Source organism: Pteropus medius, unplaced genomic scaffold, assembly GCF_902729225.1.
Source record: "Pteropus medius unplaced genomic scaffold, Ma_sr-lr_union100, whole genome shotgun sequence".
NCBI classification, from domain to species: Eukaryota; Metazoa; Chordata; class Mammalia; order Chiroptera; family Pteropodidae; genus Pteropus; species Pteropus medius.
This window is the reverse complement of record NW_024342473.1, coordinates 5,449,679-5,465,658: the sequence shown is the minus strand read 5'-3', so window position 1 is coordinate 5,465,658 and position 15,980 is coordinate 5,449,679. Positions and strand designations below refer to the sequence as shown.

Here is a 15,980-nt window from a genome sequence, read left to right as displayed (position 1 = left end):
TAAATTGTGAATAAATAAGGACATTGAGAATGAATCCAGCTTGAGTTTCAATTTGCTTACAATTTTGTGTCCCAAGTGGGATTAAGACATGTCCAGTTATCTGGTGGGACAGACTTGCCAGGGGGCAATTTATGTAAAGATCGAGGATCTCTTGGAAGAGACCTAATCGTAAGGGAAAAAATCATCTGGCAAGACAAGCTTACAAAGAGGAAGGCCTTAGTGATTAGAAAAGTGAGCTGATTGTGAAGAGAGCAATGGATTCAACACTATCCCAGCACCACCTCTCACTAGACTCAAGTGGGAGTCATCACGCTTGAATAAACATGAAAGGGCTTTTTCTTGTAAACTCTTCAAGCACTGGGGCATCAGCATTACCTCCCAAGATACCCTGTAAAGTGTTGGTGATCAGAGTGGGGAGAGGCATTGTTCTGCAACACGGCATAATAGAGGAGAGCTATGCAAAGTATGATCTGTGGACAGTGCAAGTCCACAAATTGATCCATGATGTGATAAGGAGCATGAGTCAGAGCATGAGTCAACCATGTCAATGAGCACACTGTTTAGTTTAGCTGACTTTTTTTTTTAAGACAGCAAGACATTCTTGATGAAGAAGTAAGAGTTCATTTACATTTTGGCAGGGTCTCCTTACTCTTGCTAATGAAGAGTTTGTGGACTGGCTATTATGAGAAATGCTGCAATAGAGAACCATGTTGCTTTGATATCTCCTGGGTCCCAGAGCACTACTTTTGGTGGCAGAAGATACTAGGGAGCTGTACTAATGAGGGAATTTACATTGGAGAGATGAGCATGGTAGTTCTATAGGGAGAACTTTGATACCAGGTGGAGCAACAGAGGAATCAAATTTGGACTGGTTTGTATTTGTAAAATATATCCTAGGGATTCTCTAATATATTTGAGGAGTAATTCATAGCAATATAATGTTATATATGAAGAGATAGAAGCAAGAATCAATGGAATGTGTGTTAGCACTTTGGCTTCTTATAATATAGGCGACAGAGCTCCTAACACTGACCTCTTCTCCAAATTTGGGCACCTCATTTTATCCTTGCCTCAGAGCACCAAGAGATACCCAGAGGATGTATTTGGAGGAAATTTTTTTTTGAATAGGGTGAGGACAGAAAATATGGGTGAATATAGGAAGAGTACATAAGGGTAGCTAATAGAGCAAATGAATAAAAGAGAAGAAAACTGAGAAAGAAAAATGTTAAAAGAATTAGCAAACAATGAGATGAATATTATATACAGTAAATCCTCAATGTCATTGATAGGTTCTGCAACTCTAAGTGAAATGATGTATAACAAAACCAGTTTTATCATAGGCTAATTGATATAAGCAAGAATATAATTCTTACAGCCTTATATTTCATCAACCTTATAACAAAATAACATTGAACAAAACTATTCAAGGACCTGCTATATGTATATGTGTATATACTGAAATATATAGAGAGATCTTTTTGAAGTCTATATTTCTTTTGAACAAGGGAAGTTCACATTTTCTATATATTATATGTTTGCTATTTTCATGTGTATGTGTAGAGGAAGAAAACTTTTTTCCTCTTTTCTTCTAGAGTCTTTGCTTGTTCTAACAATTAAATCGACATAAGGAGCATTAACCAGAGAAAAATAAATTTAACTTTGTAATATAGAAGCTCATAGAAATGTGAGACTCAAAGAAGTGACCATAGCAGGCAGCATTATATATTTTAGACAAATAAATAAAAACATTGAGAAGAATTGACAAGACAATGAAGTTTAAGCTTGGGATAATAAATTAGTGAAGAAGTAAGTTTTGTTTATACAGGCTTCCTGACTCAAAATTCTCTCTCTGGTGATAAGGATGTACAGGGAGGGTATAGGGAGGGTCAGAGTGTCCTTGCACTAGCTGTTAAATAACTTTAATTTGAAATAATCGATATGCCAAAGTGGTATATTTTGGGGTGGCATATTTAATCCTTCTCATATACAGTCAAAATCAGCCTCAGAGTTTCTTGACAATTAATAACCTTTTTTTATCAATGTTATGAATAAAAGAATATTTTTATAAACTTATACAGCACATCAAAATCAATCGGCATTACTGGAAAATTTCTTTTGAAATTGACAATGTAAAAATAGTGTGTGCATGCACACATCTCCTGTCTCTAGGTTCAGGACAACTTTCAAAGAATAAATGAGTTCCTCAGATCTCCAACTGTGCCCAATGGCACGCATAGTTACGTGCCAAGAAGACAGCAAAATTCTTAGAAAGAAATTTTCTTCTATCATTAACAAAAGACATTCATAAAGTGACTATAAAGACATTTGCTTATATGCATTGTCTGTCCATTAGAAGTGCCTACAATCGAGCATGAAAGTAGAAATGTGAGTAAAATCTTATTCATTTACATGAAAAGGTAAAAGTGCTTAAATCTATAACTATCAGCCATTAGGTTTTTTGTGTACCTTTGCATCAACAGTGTCTAGCACATAGTAAGTACTTAAAAATAAATTTCATTAAATGAAAAAATAAATTTGGATAGTTCAGCTGTATGGACAAAAAGTATTAGGGTTTCTGAGGCATGTGAACCCAGAAAGTTCACTTTCCTCCTGAATCACCCAGTTTGCCCCTAATTGTACCTCTGTTTGCTGAGACCTGGTATCTTTGCAGATGGTTATGGTTGTTCCCTCAGGCTGGTTAGTTAGAGCTTAGCATTTATGTTGTATCTGATTAAGAGGATTTGATTCCTGCATTTTTAATGACTCTAGAGATAGTCAAATACTGAAAACCCAAAAGTTGAACCATGTTGGGATCGAAAAGACCCATTGAGTTTATCTTCTTTTACAGAGGAAGAAACTGAAGTTCAGAGTGGCAAACTGACTTCTTCCAAATCATGCTATTGATATTTTTTCCTTTAGGCTACTCATTTGTTCCAAACAGTTGCTAATAAAAGATAATCCAGTGTCCTTCCTAGGCACTTCGTTAAAAAATCATGTGCAAAGTGATTATCTCTGCCACATTCAAAACTGCTGGCTCCAATAAAATCACCCGTTCATTAATTTAGTTCCAAATCTAGTCTTAATTTACTTAGTGTATTCCAAAACAACTGACAACAGGCTACCTTTGTCCTGGCTCAGCAGTTTTATAGTTTGATAATTTGCCAACTGACTCTTTCTAGCCTCTTGTTACAACCTGAATTCGTGAATGTTTTATGGCTGACTTACTTTTAGGCCCTAGGAGTCTTTCTGCAAACTCCTACCATCTCGAAAAATAACTACTGCCCCTCAAACATCCACCACTATTTGATTTCCATGCTGGTATCAGTTCCAAGGGCCTAGGCATACTGTCAGGGTGCCTGTAACTCATCTTACTTTTATATCTCCCTGCAACACAGCTTAAAGTACCTGACTGCAGAGTGAGTTTATGAGCAAAGCACTGAGAGCAATTAACATTTGAGTAAAAGCTACCTGTGATTCTCCTATTTAACAGCTGTTAAGTAGAATTACTTGTCTGCTTCAAATTTCAGGCTGGTGGGTGTGTGTATCAGACAGGAATTACAATGTAGACCTATACAAGTGGGGATTAAATGGGTTGGATAGCATAAATCAAATTGCAATTTTGAAATCCAGGCAGTAATCCCAGTAGCCTCTGAGGAATGGTCCATATATAATATATAAGGAATATTCCAGGATATTTCAATATTTAATTCTCCCAGCTCCACTTGCCAAGTCAATAGTTTACTGAGAGCTTCTGGATAATCTAAACCCAAAATAACAGAAACCGCAATAATATCTTTCCTTGTGAGCTAATATTTTTTCCTACATTTCAAATGTGCTTTTCAATTAAATACTCTTTCAGATGGGTCACCAATATTGATGATTTTGGCCAAACCAGAGATTTTGCCAGACACACAAGATTTTGTCCTTCGGTGTTATTCTTTATGGATCTTATGGGAAACAGACTATTACATTGGGTTATAAATGGCCAGAGTGAAGAATGGATTAACACATTAGAGAAACTATGCTGACTGAACCAAAAAAAAAAAAAAAAAAAAGATTTGGCAATTACTCATTGAATGTAAGCAATTTGGAAACTAAGATACTTATATCTCAAAGTGAAAATTTTTACTTATAAAATCCTGTCTATATTAATCCAAATTATACAGGTTTTGTCAAAACATACATTTGACCAGTGATATTATATATGGGTCACTTTGGAATTTAGATTATCTGGAGACAGTGATGCTCAAATAAGTAAAATATTAAAACTAAAATATTTAGAATCATATTTGGGCCCTGCACTAATAAGTGCTTCGACATATTCTATCTAACTCTTGCAACAATCCAGAATGCTGCTATTCATGAACACCTGTTGACTTGTAGAGGTTGAAGCACAGAGATGGTATATAACATGTGCAAGGTCACAGAGGTAGTAGGTTGGTAGAGCCAGGATTTATATAGGTGGTCTGATTCTCCAGTCTTAATTCTCAACTTCTCTACCCTGTATTGCAGTTCTATTTCATCTCTGGATTTTTTTTTCCTGGTTGACAAACATTTGTGATACTAACTGCAAAAGAAATGTAAATGTGCACACACACACACACACACACACACACATACACATACACATGTATTTCAATAATGGCTGAGTGGTTACATTCTATGACTTCATGTCAGTGGCCTATTGTAATAATGTCAAGAGTTGGGAAAAACCTGTCTTCATTCGATCCCTCTCTTGTCCCACTGGGCTCTCCTTGCTCCTTTTGTATTTGTTCTGCCTTGGTTTACATCTTTGCTGTTCCTTTTAATTATTGTTTGGGCTATGGAAGTTATTATTTTCAAGACTTCAAAACTGAGAACTAATACCCTTTGGGAGAAAATCTTTCTCTTTTCTTGTTTTGCATAAAATTATCAAACAGAACATCTACCCCCATCTGCACCACTCATATGTAAATGGCACAAGTTCTATTTAGCAAGATGTACATTATGCCAATCATCTGATATTATATGTGCCATTAATATTTTTATTTACTTTTTTGTTTTAGAGTTTTTTTTTAAATCAAGTAGCTATTCATCATTATCTGAGCATTGAAAAATACTAATATAATTTTATTACAGTTACCAATGTATAAATTATAGATGAAAGAAATGTTTTTTAATATTTTTGTCTTGTTCTGGCATGAAAAATCCATAAACAAAGCATAAGTAGCAAATTCTTTTATTTAATTAAAGTTACAGTTTTGTACACAAAAACAACCCATTGTATAGCCACATAACTAGATTGTAACAAACATCCAATTGTAGAATTTCTAGAAGGTTTAATACAGTAATATTAATGGAATGTTTTACCCACACTGTTATTATTTAGAAAAATTTGATTTCTGTCACATCTCACCTTCAGTTCAATTAACACTAAATGTACAGTAAACAATGGAAATGAAAGACATTTCTTTATTTAAAATGCAAAATACCTATTAATAAATAAAAACATAAGATTAGGTGTGAAGAAATAAAACATTAAATTGTTATTAGCAATATGCTGCTGTATATTAATTTCCATAGCAACTAACCAGAAGCTAAATCATTTATTCCAAGAATAACATCACAGACTTCCTTTAGGCAAAGACTGAAAATTTGTTCTTACTGATGTCTGCCAATAGCATTAGTTGTCAGAAAAAGTCAAAGGAAATTGATGAGACCAAATCCTGCAGTTCAATATGTTTGACAAAAAACTACTTCCCTATGGCCCTTTGGTCAAGTTTTAGTAATAATTCTCTGAATGTAGAGACTGACTTAAATTCATTTTTAATTAAATAAGAACGTATTTGGTAGCAAATGACTTTGTTCTCTTCTCAGTAAATTATAGTTCTAAGGTAGATTGAACCATTGCACTTCATTTTCCATGGCCATTCTATATTTGTGCATCTATGTCTTTTGCCTTATGACTTTACAGTACTATCCACTGGAGAAGGTAGAATATATTTCCCTGCCTGAACAATGTTGACTTTGGCCATGTAACTTTTGCCAAAGCCAATGGTATGTTGGTAAAGTGAAAATGGCCAGTTTGGGGGCTAGGCCATGAGAGGCATTGTGTATTTCTTTTCAGCCTCTTGTGGTCTTACCAGTTGCCATGAGAAAAACTAATAAGTAGATACTGGTCCAAAGAGAATGAGAAACACATGGAGCTCACTTGAACCTAACCTACTGCCTAGAGTTCAGTCCACCCAATCAGAGCCAAATCCATAAGATCCAAGTCTTAAAACCACAGAAAAACAAATTGTCAATGTAGGCCATTGAGTTTGGGTGGTTTGTTTTGTAGTATTATTGCAGTAATAGCTAGTTAATGTAGCCACCATCCATCTAGTATTCTAAGCCAGAAGATTTGGCATCATAATTGTTGAGTTTTGGTTTGTTTTTAAAGAAAACTAGGTTGTAGTTTTATAAAGAATTTATGCAATAAAGAGTAGAACATAGACGAAAGATTAAGAAATAAAAGAAAAGAAAGGTGTAAGATGCCAACCTTCTACCCCTCAAGAAAACCATTTTCAACATTAAGTGAACTTCACTGCAGACATTATTATTATGTTTTTTTACATAAACTTTTAATTTTAGAATAGTTTTATATTTACAGAAAAAAATGCAAAGATAGTACAGAGAGTTCTACATACCGCTCACCTAGTTTCCTCTATTATTAATATATACATTACCATGACACATTTGTCAAAACTAAGAAAACAACATTGGTATATTACTAATAACTACACTGTACAATTTATTCAGCATTCATTATCTTTCCTCTATTATTCATTTTCTGTTGAAGGGTCCCATCCTGGATACCACACTTCATTTAGTCATCACATGTTCTTAGCTTCCTGTGGTCTGTGATATTTTCTCAGACTTTCCTTTTTTTTTTTTTAATCTTAACAGTTTTGAAGATTATTGGTCAGATATTTTGTAGAATATTCTTCACTTGGGATTGCCTGATCTTTTTCTCAAGGTTAGACTGGAGTAATGGGTTTTGTCTATCTCATGCCAATACTACACTATGTTGATTTCTATTTCTCAATAGTAATTTTGAAATTGGGAAGCTCTTGTTTTATGAATCACATTTCTCTTACAATATTAACAGGAGATTTTGAACATTTTCTTCTTTGGATGATTTCACTCCTCTAAGTTTTGTTTGTTTGTTTACCTGCTATTTTCCTTTCATGAAAGCATCTTTCTTCAGTTCCATGTTAATCCTTGGTTGTCTGCTCATGTTTAAAGGTGAAGATTAAAAATCTGCTTAGAAGCTCAAAACATGTAGCTGAGATTTGAGAACTCTGAACTGTATTGTAGGATAATGTTTCATTTATAAAACATAAATAGTCATTATTTGTGGGTAGGTTATGGAATAATTTATAAGATTAGGAGCATATAAAGAAATCTGACTCTGACCTAGATGAAGAAGCAGAGAAAGCATGGGGAACATGATGTCGTGCTGTCTTCACAAGTTTGAAATCACAGATTATAAAAAAATAGATATACTCTTATTTGAAGAATCAGTGGAATAATTCAGACAATAGGGATAATTGAAAATTTTCTCTATTTACCTCAAGTATTCAAATACTGATTCACTTATTATTGTTTCCAATCTTCCGGTAACGTGTGTTCTTTTACTCTCTAATGTCAGAAAACCTAGGTTTAACTCCTGACGCTTGACACTTCTTTTGTGTCCAGAGGCAAATGACTTATCCTTCTATGCTTCAGTTTTGGTATCAGAAACAGGGATAATAATAATATTTATTTCATACAGAGTTTGCATTATTTCAAGTACCTAGAACAATGCCTGAGAGAGCAATTTCTGTAAAAAAAATTTTTTTTTTGGTCTTCTCTTTTCTTCTTCCTCCTCCTTTCTTACTTTCTGGAAAACTTTCTTATATTACATTCTAAAATGTCTTTTCTGTACCATTTATGGAGTTTTCTATTTAGAGCTTCCAAGAGCACCCGTGTTGGATAATATTTGTCCTTCAGGTTTACTAGTTTAGCCTTGACTGCTCTAAATGCTCTTTCATATCTGCATTTGCAGTGTTTACACCAAGCCTTTTCTCTAAGTCAGTTAATTGACCTCCATTCTTTATTGTTTCTATGCATTTTTTTTTCTGTAAACAAGTACTTTTATATCCTAAGTACTACAGTCTCCCTATGCATATCATTCTGTCCTTTAAACATCTTTACACTGAGTGTAGCTCTTATATAAATGTTCTTATTAAATCGTTTTATAGTTCTAAGTTCTTTCAGGGAATCTCTTTTGTTTTGAGGGTTGTTTTCTAGTCTTAAAAAAGAAATCTTTTGAATGATATATTTTTGCTTTTTTATTTACTGCAGTTCATCTGCAAGTGTGCTGTGCTATTTTTTGCATACTGTGGCAGAACTTTTCAGTTCTTTCTTTTGCTGTGTTCCAGTGTACAGAACTTGAGTAGCTATCTCGCTATATATAATAAATGTGCCCATCACATTTGTGAGTTTGTTTCTGTTTTGTTCATTTAATTTGTTTAAAAACAGTCACGGGGATATAAAGGACAGCATAGGGAATATAGTCAATAATATTGCAATAACTATGTATAGGGCCAGGTGAATACTAGACTAGTCAAGGGGACCACTTTATAAATTACATAAATGTCTAACCACTATGCCATATACCTAAAACTAATATAATATATATTATGTGTACTATAATTGAAAGAATTTAAAAATAACGACAACAACAAAACATGTGACCATCACCATCTACCCAAAAGCCATAGTTTGACTGCTAGGCATTTTGTATTCTATCCATACCTGAGGGCATGACAATGGGCATTGGGTCTTTGGGATGCTTCAGAGCTGATCAATGATTATACCTGAGGTTTTGTTAAATGTACCTTTTAGACCTCTGTGGTATTTTGTTGAGGGGTATGTCCCATGGAGGTACATTCGCATTCCTATCCTTCTTTCATTTAGGAAACTTCGCTTCTGTGGAACAGTCAGGAGTTGTATCTTTTAAGCTTCAAAATACCCAACTGGTTTGCCTCCCTCCAGATTGGAAAATAATAGTGAGACTCATTATTTATTATTTCTTACTGATTGATAAGTATCAGTGGTTGGGGACAGGATAGGAGCCTTTCTGTATTTGCCTCTTTGTCCTACCACAGGAATTTTGGGTTCTTTCTTTGGCTGCCACTTTTGAATTTAATGGCATTGGGCTGTGACCCTTTTCTTATTTGTTTGATATTTATTTTATGTATAGGTATTATCTATTTTCATATACACACACAGTATATATAATAATACTATATATACATATAATGAGAAAGAGAGAGAATGAGAGAGAATATGAGTTTTTGCTGACTTGGTTCAACTTGTTAGATATTTGGAAATGGAGATTCTGCGAGGTAACTTTATTCAACCATTTAAATCAGAAGTCTTTATGACTATTATTTTTGACTCACCTCTTTTTCTCACCTTTCATATTAAATCAATTACCAATGTTTTAAAAGCTCAATTTTACCTCTTAAATAACTCTTGAACTCATCTACATTTTTTCCAACTTTATTACCTTAGTTTAGCTCTCAAAATCTCTCTCCCAAATTACCAAAGCAGCCTTTGAACACTGCTCACTTCAGTACGGCTCCTTTCCAACCTGTCCCTCACAAATACTTCTCTCTTATCCATTCTCCATAATAAATGATTTTTAGAGAACAAAAATCTGCATATGCCCTTTTGTTGTTTAAAGTTCTCAGTGGCTCTTGTTGCTCTCAGGAGAAACACCAAATTATTCAACATAGTTTATAATGTCTTGTATATTCTTTCTCCTGTTCATGTCACCAGCTTTATCACTTAAAAATTCCCTGCACCACAAGCATCCCAACTACACACTTCTGTGCACTGAACTTTTTGAGACCTCTCATACTCTTTCCATGGTAGGCTTTTGTTCATGCCATTACCTTCCTTTATCATTATTGCCATTACCTGCCTGGACTCTTCATTCCAATATTCTTGTTCCTCTTGATTAGACAATTGCTTCTTATTCTTCTGGATTCTCTTCTTCCAGGAAACCGTCATGATCAACCAAATGAGGATAAGAAATCTCCATGTGCTCCCACAGCATTCTGTATATACCTATAAAAACAGAAATTATATTACATGTGTCTCATAATTCTGTCAGATTTGTCAATATGAATGCATATGGGTGTACGTATGTGTGTATTAGTGGTAAAACACCACAAGGAAGAATTATTAAAGCTTTAATTTTATTCTTTTTGTTGATTTGCATTTTTAAAATCAGATCTCTTATTCGTCTAAAGATGCCAGGCCACAATGATGATGAGAGGAACTTGCTCTCAAGACAAGGTAGCAACAAGTAGTTTCTATCAAAAGATGGCTAAATAAAATTATAGATGGGTTGTATTGAAGTGAGAAACTGAGTAATTAGAAGGAGATATAGGGACATGTCTATATTAATAGATAGCAATGCAAACATTGAAAGCAGTACAGTGGATAATAGGGTCCCCAAATCAATTCCTTCATGTTTAGATGAACTCTAACATCTTAATTTTTAAGGAATTTAATGACCTCATTTATGTAACTTAATTAAATAAATTGTATATCATTATAAATATTTGCCATCGGTCTATATTGGTTTGAACTCAGGATTCAAAGCGATATAACAGATCCTCTGCTCCCAATTCAAACTGTAATGGTTGTAGAGAGAGAGAGAGAGAGAAAGAAATAATAATAGAAATGATTAATGGTAGATAAATGATTAGTGGAAAGTAATGGTAATGCCTTCCATATACAAGGTATGTATGTGTACATACATTATCTTTAATCCTCAAAACACTATGTAATAATTTTTTCATTAATTTTTTTCATTAATTTTTCAGTAATTTCAAAATAGAGAAAATTGAGACTTGAAAAGTCAAATGACTCCCCCAAGATCACAACTGATAACATAGTTGTGATAACACATTTAGTATTTGATCTGTTTTTCTCAGGATCTTTCTGCTCCAGCAAACTGGAAAGTTTAATAATCTGTCAGACCCATGTTTTCTTTCAGGTATGTCTTTTCAGGGGTGTGTGTTCATGCATTATGTCATGAGAAAGCCTGATGTTCTTCCTGAAGTCGATTAATGTCAAAGAGAGCAAGCAGAAGCCAGTGCTTGACCCACAGTATGCAGTTAATTAATGCTTTAAAAAATTAATAAAAGAATGGACCAGCTTTTCTAATAAACACCATTGTCTCTATCACTCAAAATTTTATTTCTAAAATTTTGAATCCATGTTTGTTTTTGATCTTTATTCTTACTCTTTAGCCAGTGAGTCTTAACAGGGGGATGTTTTGTCCCCGATACTTGTCAATACCTGGAGGTATTTTTAGTTTTCATAAGTGTAGAAGTAGGAGTGGTGAGGGATACAATCACATCTAGCAGATGGAGACCAAGGTTGCTGTTAAACAACTGACAATACACATGACAACACCCACAACAAAGAGTTATCCATCTTAAAACGTCGATAATGATGAATTTTGAGAGATTCTGCTCTTAAACTAAGGCATTAAGATTTTTGAAAGATAGAAAAATACTTCTTAGTGGTTCAATGAAGATTTTCCAAAAGTTATTTGTGTTTTCTATTTCTTTATTATTATTTTACATTCTTTCCTGCTTTAGTTAAGCTAAAATGAGCTTCTGAAATTTAAAATAACCCGAGGCTTTATGTTTTCATATTGCTACTTTCGGATCACCATGGTTTCCTTTGATTTTTTGCCAGCCCTATAACTCTTATCAAAATGTTGTTCCATATTTCAATATAGAATCACTAAATTTGGCTGCAATGATTATAGTTTGAGAATGGGCTTTGAAACAAGGGGTAAGCTGATGTAACCATTAAAGATATGTTAGTTCCAGATACGTACCATAAATTGGAGTCTTCTTTCATGAACAATAACAACTGCTCTTTAGATTATTATATCCATCCCATTTTTCATTATCTTTGGCAACAAAATATGTATAAAAGAAATTAGAGAATATGTTTTGGAGGCAGTCTTGATGGCAAGAAGCCCAGAATTTGAGGTGGTTAACTTGTGATAGCAGAGGTTACCAAAAGCTGGCAATCATGCATGATGACTACTTTGGCTAGCTGTCACTCTTTCACTGCTGTCACTGTCTGGGAGTGGGATGGGGAATGCCTCATAAAATCATACAACTCATTTAAAATTTGTTTCTCCTTTTCATATGTAAAAATCTTAGCATTTGCCGCATTTGGGGCCAACACATGCATTCTTACATTTTCTTGATCAAGTGTTCTTGGCCCAAGAAACACTTCTTTTAAAGATTTTAGTTAAACTCATATTTTAATTTCAAATGAGAAATATATAAAAGCTCCTGAATAATATGTAGTTTCTTAACTGATTAGGAATTTTAAGTATATCAAAAATATTGCACTAATAAGCTTCTACTGAATGTTTGTGCCCCCTATCCCAAACCTCATATGTTGAAATCCTAACCTCCAGTGTGAAAGTTTTAGGAGACAGGACCTTTTGGAGATGATTAGGTTATGAAAGTGGAGACATGAGAGAGCTTGCTCCTCTTTCTCTGCTCTATACTCAGTGAGAAGGTAGCTGTCTGCAAATTAGGGAATAGGCCTTCACTGGACACCACATCTGCTGGCCCCTTGATCTTCGACTTCCCAGTCTCCAGAATTGTGAGAAATAAATTTCTGTTCTTTAAGCCACCTATTCTACGGTATTCTGTTACAGCAGCCTGAATGGACAAAGATAAGACTAGAGGAAGTAAACAACAAAACAAATTTAAAACTTCTATTAAAATCTAGGGAATAAGCTATCCCATTCTGACTGAAGGCAAAAGGTTAAATACCTGCTAGCAACCCCAGCTTTCATGCATGGGACAAAATAGTCAAAAGACAGTCCAAGCTCACTTTTGGAAAATCTAACTCTGAGAGGTACATAAAAAAAAAATTTAAAAAAAGCTGGGTAATTCTTTGATTTACCTATTAAGGGGATTTAACATAGAAAAAGAAACATTTTCTCACTGAGAAATAGTGATGAATGAGTATAATATATACATATATATTAATTATTAAGTAATTATTAAATAACTATACGAATATCTGTTAAAAGTACAGTTCAACTTGTCAAGATAGGTTATTGTATGCAAGTTACCAGGCTGAGCAGCATAGAATATATATATAAAATAAGACATATTTCCTGCCCAGTTAGAATTTTGGATCAAATAAAGGAAATATTTACACATGAAAGTACATTAACAATCAAGGTAAGTAACAATAACTGGAATAAGATGAGCTGTTTTGACTTGAATTGCTTGCAGAAGCAATAAGCTTCAGTTGCAAATTAAGAATCACTTTGTCAATGAACTTTTCTTCCTGAGGGCACAGAACCTCGCTGGTCTTAGTTCTTCCGATTTTAAAATTAAAATGCCGTCTGCAAATAACTTACAGGGTATTTGAAAGGATGAAAGAAAGCAATATAGGTAAACCACTTTATAAACTTCTGAGGTTCATAGATGTAAGTGATTTTCATAGTTTGAAGAACTAAACATCTAACCAAAGGAAACTTAGGGCCCATTCTGTATATCTTTAAATCAATAAGCCTCTTCTTGGTAAAATAAAAATGTTATATCTTCCCAAGTCCCTAAATTCTAATTTACATATTGCATTTTTTAATGTATTCCTTCATGATATAAAAGATGTCATTGAGTAAAATAGGGTCCAGTTTGTCTAGGTTCAGTTCATCAAAGTTCAGAATTTTCCTGCTGAATAATCTACTTCAATCAGTTTACTAAAGGTCCAAACACAAGAATAAGTTCTAGTTCAAGATACCCATATACTATGTCAGACCTAGCTTTGTCTTAAGTCAGGCAAGATAGTTGAATTATTGATTTGCATAGTTATTAACTCAATCCTGCCAAGCTAAATCCTCAAGTTAAATGAACTAACCCATGTATAAACACAGTAATCTATAAAAAGACATCGCAATTTTCTCTTCTGAATGATGGAGTGAGATTAGACCATGATTGTCCTGACTTCAGTTCCTGAGGGCAAAATTCATGACAATGAATACCAGGAAGCTCCTATGCCTTGGAAGAGTGGACATCGTTTGACATTTTAAACCCTCTTGAAACTGGGACACACTCTTGCCAAGCAAACATTCCGAAGACCAAGATAGTCCCATTCTCACTTAAGTGAGTGTGTGGGCATTGGATCTACACAGATAACATGCTTTGGATTGTTGCTGCAAAACCCTTCCTTTTAAGCAGCTTAGCTTTCTTCCATATGCAATCTGGTGCTTAACATGTCATTTCCTTGGTTAGTCAAACAAGACAAGAATTATTTGTCATAAAAGACAATGATCATGTTTTATTTTTAGTCTCAAGAAAACCTGCCAAGACTGAAAGCTTGTGCATTATATGAAGAAAAAACTTAACCCAAGAGGAAAGCTATTCTTAGTTTTCAATGTTTTATTCTCTCTGCTCATGGAGGAACAACTGTGCCATTGTGTTTTATACCACACTACTGAACTATTAGAACTTTTGCTGCCTTTTCTTATTGTTTCTTCATACACACATGTACACACACATAAACACACATATTTTAAGTTGAAATAGGATATATCACATATATATACGTACATATATATATTTTATTGGATACATCTTTGAAGTATGATGTTTCAAAGATTAGCATATGCATAAAGCTCATTAAGTTGAATAAATGTGGATTCAGACAAAGAATCATTTGTGTTCCTGGAAGCCTATCCCTTAGAAGCAGGTGCACAGCACACGATTAAGAGAAAATGAAATTGTGAGGAGCAGGATTGTAGTGGCACACTTTTTGACTCATCTGAGGTTGTATCTATATATTTATAACCTTTATTTTTAACTAAGAACTATTTCTTCTCATAGGAACCAGATGAGTTTTTAGAAGGGATTGGTTACAAAGGAAAAAAGTTACTGTGTGGCTGTAATAATAATATAATTGAAATAAAATTCCCTTGAAGAATTCTTTTAGGATGTACCCCACATGAAGTTTTCAACAATAAGAATATAGCAAATGACATAACAGTAATAGAAAACATTGGCTTGAGTGTTGGAAGACGTTCATCATTTGTATTGCTTTGCAAATTGTCTAATTCCTCAGGACCTCAATTTTCTTTTCTTTCTTTTTTCTTTTTTTTTTTTTAAGTGAGGCAACCTTTGGTTGACCTCACAGATTGCAAGGACCTTGTCAGTTTACAATCCCTTATTTTTTACACCTGCAGCACCTGGTCTTCCTATGTGGTCTCCCATCCAAGTACTAACCAGGCCGACCCTGCTTAGCTTCCGAGATCAGATGGGATCGGGCTTATTCAGGATAGAATGGCCATAGACAGGACTTCACTTTTCTGAGGTTCATCAGATATCATTAAGGTATCTTTATACCAAATTACGGAACAATTAGAACTTAATGTTTTAAAATATTGTGAACTTGACTTTATGACAAAGTTTGTGGAGTAGGCTCTGTTCAAGCAAGTCAGGGAATTTAAAGGTTAAAAACAACTGAAGGAGACAAAGCCATGAATGCTAGTCATATTGTAGTAACAAGATTTTGTTTGGTAAAAACTGAAATAAATATAGAATTGAGAGCCTAAGAAAACTGGAGACATACTTGGGATTCAAACTTACAGTTTAAGGCAAAGTTACAATCTTTCAAAAGACAACAACTTGAGTTAGATTTTGGATTTGGGATTTTGGAAGGAAGATTCAAAGAAATAAATTCCTTTAATTTTTCTTTAATTTCTCTTAAAAATCTTTAAATGAAAGAAAGCACAGCATGAGTGGTTTAGCTAATACATTGATTACCATCTAACACTTTGGGGGATTAATTGTGGCCAGCTGAGAATAAAACTGGGTTATAGGAGGTGATTGGAAGAGAGGATTCCTCTGGGC

The 15,980-nt window shown here is 34.1% G+C and overlaps 1 pseudogene; it reads right to left on the bottom strand.

Moving 5' to 3' along the window:
- Positions 1–15,304: 15,304 nt before the first annotated feature.
- LOC120604642 (uncharacterized) lies at positions 15,305–15,422 on the bottom strand (annotated as a pseudogene).
- Positions 15,423–15,980: the final 558 nt, after the last annotated feature.